The following is a 14,528-nucleotide window of genomic DNA, read 5'->3' on the forward strand; positions in this document are numbered from 1 at the left end:
GCTACATAAACATATCCCACTCATGTGCAGCTATTTCTCCAAATCCACAGTACCTACCATGTCCCATGACATGGAACGTATGAGGAAAAAGTTAGAATGAGAAAGGCTTCATTTCATTTTAAACACCTTACATTTGCAAATTTATCAGAACATGTGACCCTATAAACACATTTCCAGAGCCTCTTCTAGAAGCTTTGCTTGGTTTCCTACAAGTGAAGAATATTGAGGCAAAATCTTAGAGCTTTATGATAAATCCACAGCTGAGCCTGGACCTAGGTCGTGGCCACAAGAAATGATTTTAATGAACACAGGTATTTCCACAGCAGAAAGGGTCTTTTCACTGCCCACTTTGGGGTCACTACTCTTTCCACCTGCTGCTTGAGGAACCCAGTAAGTCAGTCTCGTTCATTGGTCTTTTAGGAGCCAGAAGAGAAAAAAAAGAGAGACATGAAGTCAACACAATGGGATAGCTTCCCCACCCCATCATTTCTACATTGTCTCTGGAAATCTTTTGATTTGGGTCCAGGCACCTCGGATGTCCGAATGCCAAGATCAGCTAAAGGATACAACCCTATAGTCTTGTATGTGCTTTCGTGCTCAGTCATGTCTGACTCTTTCTGAGTCAGACTGCAGCCCACCAGGCTTCTCTGTCCTTGGAATTTCCCAGGCAAGAATACAGGAGTAGGTTGCCATTTCTTCCTCCAAGGATCTTCCCAACCCATGGATGGAACCTTAGTCTCCTGCAGCTCCTGCATTGGAAGGTAGGCTGTTTACCACTTGAGCTACCTGAGAAGTCAAAGTCTTGTGTAGTCACTTAAGTATCCTATCTCAAATTATAGTCAGTATAAACTTTTCTAATCACTTTCCAGTTGTTTGTCATAGGACTTTTCAACATTTGACATTGAACCTCAGAGGTGGCGGTGAGCATGGACCTACAGAACTGATGGTTTCCCTCAGAAGACATCAGCCCTTCATTTAAACTTCCATCAGGTCTCAGCCAAATTTAGCATCTCTGACATCACAGAGCCCAGGAGGGGGCACTTGTTGTAGAGGTCCCGAGAAACCCTATCTCCCCAAACTTTACCCCCGACATACCCACACACCCCTTTATGACCCTCTCACCAAAAGGCAGACTCACAGGTGAAGGTTTTGTAATTTGCTCTTTCTTGTAAAATCTCAGTGAATCATATTTAGTTCATGTTTATCAGATCTTTGATATGCATCTGACATAAAAATCAACAAGACCACGTTATTCAGTGAGCCACACTGCTAACAACCAATAAATTGTTTCTGAAACTGGTAAGAATGAAACTATTCCTGGAGGTGCTCCAATGCCCCAGTGTGACCTCCTAAATGCCCCTGGCAATGGCTTCCTCTATAATTCTCATTTGAATGAGATCAGATTTTTCAAAATACTCAAGAAACCCTCCTTTTAACTCGACAAGAGAAAACAATAAAATCCTTAGCCACAATGTATAAAGCATATAACTAAATATCTATTAAGTCTTATCAGGTTGCTATGCTGAACTAACTGCAATGACTTTATTGGTCCCTAAATTGCTGGTTTCTCCCTCTTTCTGCCATTCATCATTACCCTTTGTCACCTTATTTGTTCTAGCCAATTTAGTTCATTGATTTTCATTGTAAAGGCTAGAAGACTGCCAGCAATTTGGGACTTTCACAAGTTAGGCTAATACATGTTAACTGGTAGCACCATCAGCTTTATAGTTGAGAATATAAGATACAACCTTTTTCTTCTGGACATGTCTGTTAAGGAAGGGGATAGATCAGTAAACAAAAGAAGATTGAGGCCCAAATTTTCTAAATAAGTTTGCACTCTGAAAATGTGCTCTTTTGTTTGTAAAGGACTTGGAAACATGAATTTAATTTTAGTATTAAGCCAGCATTCAACCAACAGTCTTTGAGCACCTGCTAAGAACCAGGTCTGTTGGCCAGAAGTAGTTGACAATTCATTGGTGCTGACCACTAATTAAGATTTTAAAAAATATAAGTGCTCAAGTGTAGGTTTATATACAACCCCTTGTTGTCACTTAGTCACTAATTGTGTCTGATTCTTTTGTGACCCATGGACTGTAGCCTGCCAGGCTCCTCTGTCCATCTTCCCAACCCAGGGATTGAACACATGTCTCCTGCATTGTAGATGGATTCTTTACCATTGAGACACCAGAGAAATCCCTTGCTTTTCTTTCAGTTCAGTTCAGTCGCTCAGTCGTGTCCAACTCTTTGCGACCCCATGAATCGCAGCTGCCAGGCCTCCCTGTCCATCACCAACTCCCAGAGTTCACTCAGACTCACATCCATCGAGTCAGTGATGCCATCCAGCCATCTCTTCCTCTGTCGTCCCCTTCTCCTCCTGCCCCCAATCCCTCCCAGCATAAGACTCTTTTCCAATGAGTCAACTCTTCGCATGAGGTAGCCAAAGTACTGGAGTTTCAGCTTTAGCATCAGTCCTTCCAAAGAAATCCCAGGGCTGATCTCCTTCAGAATGGACTGGTTGGATCTCCTTGCAGTCCAAGGGACTCTCAAGAGTCTTCTCCAACACCACAGTTCAAAAGCATCAATTCTTCGGCACTCAGCCTTCTTCAAAGTCCAACTCTCACATCCATACATGACCACAGGAAAAACCATAGCCTTGACTAGACGGACCTTGGTTGGCAAAGTAATGTCTCTGCTTTTCAATATGCTATCTAGGTTGGTCATAACTTTCCTTCCAAGGAGTAAGCATCTTTTAATTTTGGAGCCCCAAAAAATAAAGTCTGACACTATTTCCACTGTTTCCCCATCTATTTCCCATGAAGTGATGGGACCAGATGTCATGATCTTCGTTTTCTGAATGTTGAGCTTTAAGCCAACTTTTTCACTCTCCTCTTTCACTTTCATCAAGAGGCTTTTGAGTTCCTCTTCACTTTCTGCCATAAGGGTGGTATCATCTGCATATCTGAGGTTATTGATATTTCTCCCGGCTTGATTCCAGCTTGTGTTTCTTCCAGTCCAGTGTTTCTCATGATGCACTCTGCATAGAAGTTAAATAAGCAGGGTAACAGTATACAGCCTTGATGTACTCCTTTTCCTATTTGGAACCAGTCTGTTGTTCCATATCCAGTTATAACTGTTGCTTCCTGACTTGCATATAGGTTTCTCAAGAGGCAGGTCAGGTGGTCTGGTATTCCCAGCTCTTTCAGAATTTTCCACAGTTTATTGTGATCCACACAGTCAAAGGCTTTGGCATAGTCAATAAAGCAGAAATAGATATTTTTCTGGAACTCTCTTGCTTTTTCAATGATCCAGCAGATGTTGGCAATTTGATCTCTGGTTCCTCTGCCTTTTCTAAAACCAGCTTGAACATCAGGAAGTTCACGGTTCACATATTGCTGAAGCCTGGCTTGGAGAATTTTGAGCATTACTTTACTAGCGTGTGAGATGAGTGCAATTGTGCAGTAGCTTGAGCATTCTTTGGCATTGCCTTTCTTTGGGATTGGAATGAAAACTGACTTTTTCCAGTCCTGTGGCCACTGCTGAGTTTTCCAAATTTGCTGGCATATTGAGTGCAGCACTTTCACAGCATCATCTTTCAGGATTTGGAATAGCTCAACTGGAATTCCATCACCTCCACTAGCTTTGTTTGTAGTGATGCTTTCTAAGGCCCACTTGACTTCACATTCCAGGATGTCTGGCTCTAGGTCAGTGATCACACCATCATGATTATCTGGGTCATGAAGATCTTTTTTGTACAGTTCTTCTGTGTATTCTTGCCACCTCTTCTTAATATCTTCTGCTTCTGTTAGGTCCATACCATTTCTGTCCTTTATTGAGCCCATCTTTGCATGAAATGTTCCCTTGGTATCTCTCATTTTCTTGACGGGATCTCTAGTCTTTTCCATTCTGTTGTTTTCCTCTATTTCTTTGCATTGATCGCTGAGGAAGGCTTTCTTATCTCTTCTTGCTATTCTTTGGAACTCTGCATTCAGATGTTTATATCTTTCCTTTTCTCCTTTGCTTTTCGCTTCTCTTCTTTTCACAGCTATTTGTAAGGCCTCCCCAGACAGCCATTTTGCTTTTTTTCATTTCTTTTCCATGGGGATGGTCTTGATCCCTGTCTCCTGTACAATGTCACGAACCTCATTCCATAGTTCATCAGGCACTGTATCAGATCTAGGCCCTTAAATCTATTTCTCACTTCCACTGTATAATCATAAGGGATTTGATTTAGGTCATACCTGAATGATCTAGTGGTTTTCCCTACTTTCTTCAATTTCAGTCTGAATTTGGCAATAAGGAGTTCATGGTCTGAGCCACAGTCAGCTCCTGGTCTTGTTTTTGCTGACTGTATAGAGCTTCTCCATCTTTGGCTGCAAAGAACCTGTGGTGGATTCATTTTGATATTTGGCAAAACTAATACAATTATGTAAAATTTAAAAATAAAATAAAATTTAAAAAAAAAGAATATAATCAATCTGATTTCGGTGTTGACCATCTGGTGATGTCCATGTGTAGAGTCCATGCTTTTCTTTTCTTTACTTACCATTTATTCACCCAGTCATATACTGGTCCAACCAGGTGTTTATCACACTAGCTTTGTGCCAGAAACTGTGCTGTGTTGTAGATGGCTCTCAGCTAAGAGACAGACCCTGCTTAGGAAGGTCTCAGGCTATTTAGAAAGCAGTTACTGCACGTGAAACACAAAAATGATTACAATAAAGCATTCTATCTGCCATAAGGAAAGAATGTACAAGGTTCTGTAGAAACCTGAGGAAGTCAAGGATGATTTAAAGAGGAGATTTGTTCTAAAGGAAGAGTTGCAAGACTTCTTGGTGGTTCAGTGGTTAAGACTTTGCCTTCCACCCTGAATATTCATTGGAAGGACTGATGCTGAAGCTGAAGCTCCAATACTTTGGCCACCTGATGCAAAGAGCTAACACATTGGAAAAGACCTTGATGCTTGCAAAGATTGAGGGCAGGAGGAAACGGGGATGACAGAGGATGGGATGGTTGGATGGCATCACTGACTCAATGGACATGAGTTTGAGCAAACTCTGGGTAATAGTGAAGGACAGGGAAATCAGGCATACTGCAGTCCAAGGGGTTGCAAAGAGTCGGACATGACTGAGTGACCGGACAACAGCAAGCAGGGGGTGCAGGTTCAAACCCTGGCCAGGGAACTAAGATCCCACAGGCCTTGTAGCCAAAAAAACCAAGACATAAAATAGAAGCAGTATTGTAACAAATTCAATAAAGACTTTTAAAATGTTCCATATCAAAAATTTTGGGGGAGAAAAAAACCAGAAGGTTTGCAGAGCAAGTAGAGGGAAAGCAGAGCTTAGGAGTGAGTCGGGGAGCCTGAAAACAAAGAGAATGGCGGACATGAAAAGCCAGAGTCATAAGAAAACCTGTGAACACAAATGAAGAGAATCAGAAGACAAAACAGCCAGTCAAACTCAGGCTCAAATCCTGGCTTTTCCACTTACAAGTTAGGCAAGTCACTTTATTCCTCTAAAACTCATTTTCCTCACCTGCATTACAGGGTTTTTATGCCCATTCACATGTGTTGTGACAATTAAATAAAACAGTATTTTCAATTTCAATCATAGTATCTAAAATATGATAAGTGCTCACAGAGTGTTAATTCACTTATTGTTCCCTCATCAGAGTCAGAAAATCATTGAATAATTTCAATCATAAAGACATGACATCCTACAATCAGGCAGCACTTTTTTAGGATGGTTTTGAAGGAAGTGGTATTTAGGAGAGAATAACTGTCATGAAAGAAAATGAATGTTTGGACATAGAGGAAGGGGTGGAGATTGAAGATATCTGAGAGGTGGACTGACAGATAATAGTCAAATAAATCGGGAAAATGAGAGAGCAGTGGGGTCTCAAAAGACCACGAAGTCAACTGCTTAAAAAACGGGTTAAATGGTGAAAAATATAGGGAGTTGATTCAGAAGATTGACATCATGAGATCAATTCTGGAAAATCGATTTTGAGGCACCTGTGGGATATATATGTGGATTCAATACAAACATAGCCAATGGATGTTTAGAGAGTAAAAAATGATACTTAGGGTCTGCAATTAGTAATAAAATTAAATTTTAATGTATAAAAATTAAAATAAAATTAAAAAATTAAATTCTAAAGTATATATAGTATCATCTAGGGCAAAGGATTCTGAATAATTTAATTATTTCCAGCTCCCCCAGGTAAGAAGGTATTCTCCTTATGCCAATTATGTTGAACTTGCTCTGTGATCCTAGTTGGTTGGGTGCCTGGTAAATCAGAAGCACTGATTTAATAAGATGGGTTAAGTGTGTTGGCTACAGGGAAGCTCACAACTTCTTTCAACCCCTTCCTTCCCACACTCACGTCATCCCCAGTCTGTCTTCAAGTACTGCTGAGTTAAGAACACTTATCAGCCTTGTTCTGAAGGTAGAGGTCAACAAGCGTGTGCTTGGCTGGCCCTCGCAGCCTTCAGAGCACTCACAGTGCTAGACACCAGAGAAGCTCTTGTTCTCCAAGGTCCTTTCTCTTTGGATAATGCTCTCTCCTTGCATCCAGGTGAGAGAGCTGAAGGTAGCACCCCTAGAAAGGAATAGCAAGTAAGAAAACTCTGGACTGGTGGCCACTGCTCCCTCACTCAGTTCTGAGCTCCTTTCTGCCTTCCACTGATGAGCGTGCTCTGGATGGGGAGTCCCTTGCATACACTGTGTAAGAACGGAGCTTTCAGTTTGAGCTCAGGCTGAAATGATAGGTAAAAATAGGTATTTTGACTGACTTACATTCCGTTACTGAGGCCAACCTAGCCTAAGGAAAGGAACGATCCCTAGGTGAAACCAGAAACTCCCTCTGGGTTGGGCAAAGCCCTGTACATCATAACAGGTACTTGAACATGCTTTTTCTTCAATGGGAACTATGTGAAGGAAGATTTCAGATAGTCCTATGGCTATGACCCAATTCCGTCCTGTTTTAACCCCAAAATCCCCCTTTCCCCAAATGATTATGGATTATCTGAACATGAAGCCATCCAAATTATTCATTTAGATCTTTCTATGTAAAATTTCAGTGGCTACTGCTTTTAATTCATATACATGTAAGTTGTATATAGTGAGACACCATGACATCATTGCCCAAGTTCAAGATAGAATTAGTTTGAAAGAATGCTGCAGTTGAGAGTACTATAATCAGATTGCTCCTTTGGACTATGTCAATTATAGTAGCTTCTTCAGGTTCATGTCACAGATCATTATCCTCAGCAAACTGGACCTGACTTGAAAACAGAAAATCACTTATATGTATTTTTCAACACTAATTCTGGGACTGTAAATTGGAATAAAAGGGAATGTTCAGAATTTGGAAACAAATTTTAGTTTAAAAAAAAAAATTGAGCATGGCCTATGGTATCACACAGAGTTTCTACTCCCTTTTCTAGAGTTAGAATAAATAGTTCAACCAGCAAGTAACCTAACGTTATACAACAGATTCCTATGTTCATATTCTAATAAGGCTGTCACACCTTTAGGGCTTCTCCTCCTTCTCTCTGGAATACTGTTTCTACTCTATGTTCTGCCATCTCCAACTAAGTCAATCAAAGAACTGGAGAACATTGCTAAGGCCCAACGTTTCAGCCTAACTACTTAATGAATGAAAAACATTCCCTAAATTGATATACAATAAAAAATACAAAAATAAAATTTCCTCTTGGGTTTGCACTGTTATTTCTAAAATAGTTAACTTCAGAAGCAATGTTGACCTCAGTTCTAAATTTAAGCTCTCCTTCATTATTAGTCAAATGGATAGGAATAATGGTCATGGCTAATTGTTAGTATTAATGGAGTTCTACCATATGCTAAGCCTGCTCTAAGTGCCTGAATGCTGCTATCCTCATGGTAACTACAGTTAACCATAGTGTATTGTATATTTGCAAGTAGCTAAGAGAAAGTAGATCTTAAAAGTTCTCATCATAAGAAAAAACAGTAACTATGTGTGGTGATAGATGTTACTTAAAATCATTGTGGTAATCACTTTGCAATAGATATAGATATATATCAAAGCAGTATGTTGTACTCCTAAGACTAATGCAATGTTATATGTCAAATATACCTCAATTAAAAAAATTTTTTTAATTTAAATGTACTGTTTCATTTATCTTTAATCATTTGACATATCTGGCATTATCTCCATTTACATAGTGAGGTGCCTGGCAGTTTACAAATCTGATTATTATTGAGCAGTCTGATACTGGAAGTTACACTCTAATTATTTTAAATTATATGTGTGTTTTAAAAGTACCACATATTTCATGTAATTTCACCTTGTTGAGAATTTCTATTGTCTCCTTGAAGTACAAACTACAAACAAGGCAATATTTCATTGGTTTAAATAATGATCAAAACCTGGAGAGAGGAGGCTTTTAGAAATAATTCACCTTTTAGATTTTAACAATGCAAGTAGGAAGGCATGAATTTTAATAACCCTCATCACAAATTCTTAAATTTTCTGGTCTCAAGATTCCTTTATATTCTTAAAAATAATAAGAGTCCTAAAGTGCTTCTATTTCTACACATTACACCTATAGCTATTTAGCATCTTAGAAATTAAAACTGAGCAAAGTTTAAAGCCCAAGAATACAGAAGCACATGTTGCATCAGTCACATGGCAATGGTGTCATTATATCAAACGACCTCTAAAAACAGCTTGATCTCACAAATCCTCTGAAAGGACAACATTTTGAGAACTGCTTATCGAAAATCTATAGTTCTTATCTGGCTTTTCTCCTCAATAAACTTACTGATTTAAAGAGGAAGGGATTCTGTACGATTATTATGCGGGAAACAGAGATGAAGTTGATCTTCCAATTTCCTTTTGGTCTTTCTTTTAAGATACAAATGCCTGACCAGAGTGGCTAGTTCAGGATGTGTTAGTTCACTGGCAAACATCAGTGACTGCACTAACCACTGAAGTTCTACTCAGTGACTGTTCACAAAAAGGCTTCGTCAATCATACTCAAGAGGTGAGGTGGCAGAATAAACAATGATCTCTCTGAGTATGCCCTCCGCAGGCAGCAGGGCTATCTCTGAGTCAGGGCTGTATTTAGAAGCCTGAATACAGGGTGTGTTCATGCCTGGTTTTATTTGATGAAGTCAGGGAAGACAAAAGCCAGAAAGACAAGCCACAATCAGCCAAACAGAGTTGAGCGCCAGATGATAGGAGGAAGAAAGTTAAAACTTAAGTCTAAGAATATGTCAATCATACCTCAACAGTAATAATAATAAACTAAGAGATGATCTAGAGGCAACATTAGATTTAGGGACACAAAGCAAAAGTTTGAATTATTTAAAAATATAGTCAGAGGAGGAGCTAGGGTGATAATAATTGTCATGTATTCATGGATGAATTTTATCAGTCAAAGGCACACATGTGGGTATGACAGACTAGCTTGAGGGTAGGGTTGGTTCACTTTCACTTTTCACTTTCATGCGTTGGAGAAGGAAATGGCAACCCACTCCAGTGTTTTTGCCTGGAGAATCCCAGGGACCGGGGAGCCTGGTAGGCCGCCGTCTATGGGGTCGCACAGAGTCGGACACGACTGAAGCAACTTAGCAGCAGCAGCAGCAGCAGGGTTGGTTCCATGATGTTAAAAGTGAATAACTGACTTGTATGAATGCTAAGATCTCATCCTGTTAAACAAACAAAAAACAAAGCAAAATCCCTGATTCAATGAGTATTTTTACTTTGATCAATCACTTTGCCACTTAATCTTTTTTAAAAAAAGTCAAAATATTTTTACTTGTAAACCAGGTACATGAAGGGTTATCAGAGAACAACAACAAAAAAAGCTTTCATTTTAAAATTGTCATCCTTTTGCTTTTTATCAATTTCAGGCACATGCACACACACACACACACACACACACACAGTCATAGAATGAGTAATGGCTAACATTCCAAAAGCGTGGGTTTTTACATCAAGATAAATCCAGTAATCACCATCAGAAGTCTTTATATTCTCTTTTTTTACATTTATGTAAGGTCAGCTTATGAAACAGTAGTATGAAAAAAAATTAAAAGAGTGAAATGGATGCTTTCCAAGTTCCATTCCCAACTCCCAACAAATGCACGCAAATAAACATCTTGTTCTTCCTCAAGTGCTCACCTTTAGGTGGATGAGCCTCTGCAGACCAGATGTATGTGACACATGACCTTTATGAAACAGCAGAGGAGTCATTGTATCAACAATCCGCGACTCTTCAAACAGCAGCAAACATGTTGACTAGATGTCTGTCATTCCCAAGTGCCACATTGGACAGCTTCCTGGAGGTCAGAGACAAATAACCAAGCATATGCCACAATTTTACATGAAAGATTTTACTGAAGCCACCCAGAGGAAACAATTCACTATGCAGCAAGTGTTTCCTTCTTCGCTGAGATTTCCTTAAAGATAAAATTAGACAAACATTTTGAAGAGGCCGAATGGGAATGAAAAGAAACTTCCCAGGTAGCGTCAGGTAGCAGTCTTTTCATCACTGAGACAAGAAATATCTCTGATGGAGGACACGGTGCTTTGGAGCATCAACAGAAGAAACCCTCCTTATCTTCAGAACACGTAGCTGAGTTGGTTCCTGAATCCAGTCTCTTTGCCCAGATAAGGAACTGCATCCTTCGTGTTATTATTACGAAAGTTTCCCTTGCTTCTTAATAGAGTTCATAATAAATAATTTTTAAAAACAGGTCAAATTATGTGTCATCTAAAAACTCTACCAGCCAAACATCCTGAAGGTTAAATAACAGTCCTTAAGAGGACCCTCGGCCTTTGACAGTTCTTTGAGTTCTGCCCTCGTATATGCAAGTTTTTGCCTTACATTAACTCCTTCTAGTCCAAGGAGAAGGTTTGAAAAAATACTAATGAGTAAAGGGAAAAAAAGGTAAATCGAACCTGAAAAGTTCTGAGTTCAGAAATAGCTTCAAGAGGTAAGAAATATTTTTAAAAAGTCAGTGGGGGCGGGGGAGAGAAGGGAGAGGGTGAGATAAACGGAGAGAGTAGCATGAAAGCATATACACTATCCTGTGTAAAATAGTTAGCCAATAGGAATTTGCTGTATGACTCGGAACTCAAGCCAGGGCTCTGTAGCAACCTACAAGGATGGGAAAGGGTGGGAGGTGGGAGGGAAGTTCAAGAGGGAGGGTTCATGTGTATAGGTATGGCTAATTCATGTCAATGTATGGCAGAAATCAAACCAATATTGTAAAGCAATCATCAATCAATTAAAAATAAATAAATATAATTAAAAAAATTTTTAATCCATGGCTAAGAATCTGCCTTGCAATGCAACACAGGTTTGATCCTGGTCAGGGAACTAAGATCCCAGATGCTGCAGAGCAACTAAGCTCTCATGCCACAGCTACTGAGCCAGCGTGCTGCAACTAAGACTCAAATAAACTAATAAACTAAGCCAAAAAATAAATTAGTAATTTTAAAAAATATATCTACCCCAAACTCTGTTGCCATGTCCTTTGGTAAAGGCAATAGAATATGCAGAATAGCAGAACAACAGATGCTATGGATATCTTCTTTGCAGAAGGGCCCAACACTGCCAGTGGTGTCTCTGATCTGAGATGACCACAGAAAGCATGTGTAGTGATGATAACCTTGGCCAAGACTACTTAGAAAGGATGCCTTGGGACCCTGCTGCCTGCGGACACATACCTCTCCTTCCATTCTTGTCCTAATGTTGAAACTTTAACATTAAGAAGTTACATTAAGTAACACTAAGAAGAGACTTCTTAAACTTCAGAGCTCTGTTTGTTATCAAGGTACAAGCTGGTTGTCTATTCAAGTTTGCCTCATGCTTAACAAGACAATTTTAGAGTGACTTGAAAAGGCAGAGGCAACCCTAATGATGTTAAGGTTCCAGAAACATCACTATAAACACCGGTTTATAGACATTTGGAATTAATGTGACAAAAATATTCTATTTCTGTTGTGGCTAGAGCCACTGAATGACAGTTCAGTCTTTTTGAAAAATGTGTTATTCACCAAGGTCACCTTCAGGCAGAGAGTCTATTACTGTTTCCCATGATTGTTTCAGATAATTGCAGCTGTGTAAAATGAGAAAGCTATTTCAAACTAGGTGTTAAATGGATGATTATTGTTGGTAACATACATTTATAATCAGGTAGGGAAGTGATAAAGAAAGATAGGTGATGGCCTGAATCAATAAAAATACTGGACTGCTACTCAACCAAGGCTTAACTTTCAGCTATTTCTTAGGATGTTCTGTTCCTATGAAATACCCCAAAATGTGTGAATTCCCTCATATTTTTAAAATATCAGAATAGTTTCATTAACCACAGATAAAACCTCTCTTGGCCTCAACATTCCACATGAGCTTCCCTTTCATTTTTTCACTACTTTTACACAAACACATACACACACACACACACACACACACACAACAATGCAAAAGAACAGTCTGTCTGCTCTTCTTCATCTTGCATTTCCTTCTCAGCACATACTGACCTGGGCTGCAGCCCCAAACCCCACTAAAATGGTTCTTATAAAGATTCTCAATAGCCCTAGGTTGCCAAATTAGAGAACACTTGTCTTCCTACTACGTCCTTCCGGCAGTATCTGGTAAAGACGGCCATTTCTCCCTCTCTGGGGCCCTCTCTGTTCAAGACTTCAGTGTCACTCCACTTTCTGGCTTTCCTACTGCCCCTCTGCCACTCCTTCTCAGGTTCCTCGGTTGACTTTTCCTCCTTTACAAAATTCCACAAATAGCGTCCCTCAGCATTCATTCCTAAGCCCTCTCACTTTTTCTCTATCTACACTCTCTGATTCAGGCCATGTGGCAATAGTGGTAAAGAACCCACCTGCCAATGCAGGAGACGAAAGAGATGTGGGTTTGATCCCTGGGTTGGGAAGATGCCCTGGAGGAGGGCATGACAACCCACTCCAGTATTCTTGCCTGGAGAATCCCATAGACTGGGGGAGCCTGGCGGGCTACACAGTCCATCTACACAGTGGTTCCCAGACGTACAATACATCTCTGATCTAGACTTGTCCTTCTGAAGCCCCAGATTGATTCATCGATAGGCAGGCAGGTAGATAATGAGAGAGAAGGAGAGAGAGTCACAGCTCCACTTTGATGTTTAGCAGGTGTCTTCAACATGGAAAGTCCAAAGAAGTGAGTCTAAAAGGTAAATTACTCAAACAACTCAAATCTCCAAATCTGTTTCTCTCTCAGCACATCCCACTGCCAACCATACAATCATCCAGAAAACCATAATTTTTACTTCCTTTCTCTTATCTTTCATGTCTCACCCACAATGTATTTATCAGATCACTTCTTAAAATCTCTCTCTACTTCATGCACTTCCATTGCTACCATCCTAACCAAGCCATCAGCATGTCTGGCCTGAAGTTAGAAGGGAAAAAACAGCTTGAGAGTTATCTCTGCTTCTACTTTTTCACTCTCACCAATGCATTTTTTCTATACAGAAATCATAAGTCAGATCATGACATTCCTTTGTCCAAAAAAATTCACTGCTCTCCATAACGAGAATAAAATAGAATAAGCTAGAATAAAACTAGAATAAAATCTCAGCTCCCATCATAGACCAAGAATCCGCTGGTTCAGCCTGTATCTCATCTCCCATCATCCCCTCCCTTATTTGTTACCTTCCTGCCATACTGGCTCTATTTTTACCTTCTAGAAAATATCCCTGAGATTTTTCCTAACTCAAGGCCTTTGCATCTGATGCCTTCTTTGCCTGGAATTCTCTGTTCACCACCATTTTATGAGAAGTATATTAATGTATAGTTATTTCACTACATAGCTGTTTACGCTTTACAAATAGTAGATTCCTAGAGGAAGTAATCATGTTTAACTTGTTCTCATAGAATACACATAGTAGGTCTTCAGTGCCTGGCACAGCATAGGCAATCAGTAAACAGTCACTTAACTCTTTAAGATTTAAACTCATGTAGCCTTGAGAATCCCAGGGACTGGGGAGCCTGGTGGGCTGCCGTCTATGGGGTCACACAGAGTCGGACACGACTGAAGTGACTTAGCAGCAGCAGCAGCATAATCATAAAGCATTAAAATTTTATACTAAATTGAACACATTTTTGTTGTTCTTTTTCCTTTTTGTGTGACTGCTTTAATATCTTATATGCTGAAATGCATAAAAATTCAACCTTGCTGGGCTATATGACCCAATTATATGATAAACAGATACAAAATCATCACAGATCCCTCCATCTAACCCTTATGTGGCTTTAGGAAAATATAAGAATGGAGGATAAAGTGGTTTCGTATCACATAGATGATCAATACTGAATCAACAATCACTGAAGATAGTTACACTACATATGAGTACTTATCCTATGAGCTATTTGATACTAAACTCTCCAAAATGTAGGCTAAATAAATGAGGTCTGTCCTTTCAGATGTTTGAAATAAACCTATAGATATTATATATTACATATACACAGACTCAGAATATAAGACAAGA

This window comes from Bubalus bubalis, chromosome 22 (genome assembly GCF_019923935.1).
Source record: "Bubalus bubalis isolate 160015118507 breed Murrah chromosome 22, NDDB_SH_1, whole genome shotgun sequence".
Classification (NCBI taxonomy): Eukaryota; Metazoa; Chordata; class Mammalia; order Artiodactyla; family Bovidae; genus Bubalus; species Bubalus bubalis.